This window comes from Olea europaea, chromosome 23 (assembly GCF_002742605.1).
Source record: "Olea europaea var. sylvestris chromosome 23, O_europaea_v1, whole genome shotgun sequence".
NCBI classification, from domain to species: domain Eukaryota; kingdom Viridiplantae; phylum Streptophyta; class Magnoliopsida; order Lamiales; family Oleaceae; genus Olea; species Olea europaea.
Window position 1 is genome coordinate 12,135,316 of NC_036259.1, and position 3,940 is coordinate 12,139,255.

Sequence of the window (3,940 nt, forward strand, 5' to 3'; positions counted from 1 at the left end):
GTGGGTTTGAAAAATTTACTAGAAAAATTATAATGAGAAAAGTAAGAATGATAATATATATATTATAACTCAAGTGTCCAAGCTGACATTATCACAACGTCCAATCAAGTTGGTGAGTGGAAATTTGTATTTGAAATTTTTAACAAATATAATTGGACTCCATCAAATTTTATTTGTAGCTATTGGTATGATTTTTTTCGCTGTATATTTTTATATAATTTAAATTTCACATTGATGAAAATTAATTGTTTTATAAATTATTTAATTAATCAATCTTTCGGTTCGATCCCATTTAACAACCATTTAATAATTATGCATTTTGGGTATAAACCAGAAAAAAAAATTGAAATAGGATGTTTGACACCTATTTTTATGGAAAAATGAATTTTAGAATAGTAAATTGATGAAAAATGTGTAGATGAAAAATAAGTAAAAGTTTTTAATTTACGTGTAATATTATTGTAGTGAAGTATGTATAGTTAAAAATAAGATAGGGAAATATGTATGTTGATAAAAATGAGAATTAAATGGGGTATAAATATTTCTTTACTGGTTTCATACTATAAAAATAAAAATAAATAAATAAATAATAAAATAATATGTTTTTATAATGATCTCACTGTTAACACGTGAAGAATCCATTAATATTTATATGTATTCTCCTTTTTTAATATTACAATCCAGAATCAAATCCTCCGTGCAATGTGCAAGTGGTTTGCACCATCAAGTTCCTTATTACTTTGACGAATAATGTTGGCCTTGTTTGATCCACGTTATTTTCTTTAGAATGGATTTTTGAATAGTATATTGATGGAAAATGTATATTTAAAAATAAAAAAATTTATATTTTCGTGTAATATTATTCTATTGAAGAATTTGTGGTTGAAATCAAATCAAATCAGTGTTTAAAAATATATATTTTTTAAAAATGTGGTTCAAACGTGCCCTTAATTTGTATAAAAGTACTAAAAGTTGACAGGATGTGATTGATTAAAAGTACTGATTATATTTTAAACAATCAATCATAAGTTGACATATGATTATTATGTCAAGAATCATATATTAATTATTATGGCCCTATTTGAGTCACATTTTTTTAAAATATATATATTTTTCAGTAATGATTCGATATTATTTTAGTTACACATTTTTTAATAAAATAATATTACATGCAAATCAAAAAAAAATTTCTTATTTTTTAATCACATATTTTTCATCAATACATTATTTAAAAATATATTTTTATTTCAATAATGTGCTCAAACAAGGACTCTGTTTATAATATGATTGTAACGTGACATGATGATATTTCGGTCCATTTAGAAATGTGTTCACACAATAGATGCCTAGTCATTTTCATTCAACCTTCACCACAAGTAAAATGGATTTGTTTAAAACATGTACAAAATTATTTGTATTCCTATTTCATTATTGGAGAGACGTAGGACGAAAGATTCCAAAAAATTAGCTGTTTTGCACTAAATGCCAAAATTCATTAAAATTTTAAAACGTATGGTTTTCTTTTGTTCCACCCGATTTTTGTCCAATATATATATATAGTGTGTTGATGAAAAATGTGTAATTAAAAATTAAGAAAATATTTTGAATTTATATGTAATATTATTTTATTGAAAAGTATATTGTTGAAATGTGTTAAACGCATTATTCAAGAATGCATTTTCTTTTTCGAAAAAATAGGGCTCGAAGAAGTAAAACTAGAGAAAGATGTCTTTTTTTCTTAAATGGCACATGACAATAATTGATTAGTGAAAAAATGCGATGTCAAAAAATATAACAATTTATTTTTCTACGTTTATATAACGATAGACATGTCACGAATGCTAAGTTTCTAATACATTATATCGTCATTGCTATTGTGCCCTATAAACACGAAGCCGAGTCCCATTCATTTTACCATCATTTTGTCTTTATCGTTAGATAGCTCCACCTCGGCTAGATCATTATCCATCTCCACTCTTATGAACTCATCATCCACAACAAGAATGATGTAGGAAATTATGAACACCCATCTTTGCTATGATAACAGAAACTTGTGTGGGAAATAAATAGCTAGGCATACGGTCAATGATTTTCCATCTTCGTTTCTAAAGTTAAACCTCTCACGAGCATTCCATAACCTATGACGATGCCCTGTTCTTTCATCCCGAAACTGTTGGAAATAATAAAATATATTTGAACTTTTGTATGCGGCCATATATTCTGGCCGATAGCAAAATATGGAGTCAAACAAATAACACTTACTCGACGCTGCTAGAGAAAAATGTATTTCTGGACTGTGTATAGCACGAGCTAATATTCGAGCGCTGTATGTATTCCCGTTTATGCCAGCCAACACAAATGTGAAACACAAATTAAAATTACTACCGGTACTTCATTTCGGCCTATGAAGTTAACACGTTCAAGATGAGGCAGTACAACTCTAATATGTGTTCTGTCAATAGCACAAATGCAATCTTAAAACGATGGATGCTTATTCAGGTTCAGCTAGTGATGCTCCATAACATCGCTATAATTTGGACTCGGTTGTCTCAGGTGTGCCAATGACGTAAGAACTGTACGAAGCACCTTTTTGATGTAATAATTATTGTTTGCAATGAATGATTTAATATCATTTTCACTTGTTAGTATCGCTTCCCATCTGCTAATATGCACAAGAACATTTCATCTTGCTCATAGATATCTACTTTCTGGCTACTGCATAAGCCATATTCGTCATACAGAATATGTGCAAAATATCGCAACATTCGTTGGTACGTTCGGAACTCTTGATAGTACATCTGTCTATTTTATTCATTACCTCCAATAGAAATATATGCCCATTTTTGGAGAAGGAAAATATTCGAATACAACGTCGATGTTTACGATAGTAGTTCTTCACGTTACTGTCTGGGATTTGACAATACCTAACCCATTTCGTTACATCTATAAATGTTATTCCCTAAGTTCAACCAATTTTAGACATAAACACTTTTAATAATTAATTGATGCATTTTTATGGCAAATCTATTATTTTATTAACATTCAATTAAATTAATCCAAAAAGTTGTGATTGTGAGATACAAATTTCATATGATAGAATTTTAAATTATCCATGGTCGTAAGTAATAACGAGATACGGATATCATTATTATGGATAGATCATCACATATGACATTTTTTTACTTGTAAAGTAAATAGCTGATCTTATAAGTTAAAGTGTAGTGACACTTAAATGAACATATGGATATTTTGTTAGATAACAAAATATTGGAGATCCATTGGGAGAATTCCACATGGATAATTATTTAAGTGTCCATAGTTAATTTCTAACGTTCAGTAGTGAAATTGGTTCTTTGGCTCATAGTTCCTTATATGAAGACAATCATATTTTGGTGATGTTGGATGTTTCTCTGCTAAGGATTAATAATACAGTATCGATCTGGTATGTCAAGAATCATATGAAGGTAGTGAATGATCAATAGATGATTCACTACTATTAGATTGTAAGATATTTTGATCTAAATTTCATTTAGTTAAGTTGATAACAAAATCCTCAACGAAGGTGAACTTACAAGTCGAAAATGAGTTTTCGACTTATATTGACTTAATAATAGAATGAAAGACATGATCGATAATTGAAATCAGTACATATCTATATCTCATAATTGATTGACAAAATGATTATAATTTCACGGTAAACGAACAAATTTGATTTTGTTATACTGTGTGGCATTTGCAATCACATCTATTGCGTTGATATATTGTTAGATGTTGATCTGGGACGACGGATGTTAATTGGCGATAAATTAAAAAGGAGTATTTTAATTTATCGATTTTGATTTAATCAAATAATAATTTATGTCATTAGACATTGTGTAATCGGAAACCTAATGGGTCATATATAAAAGAAGAGCTAGAAGAATGAGATTTACAAATTAGT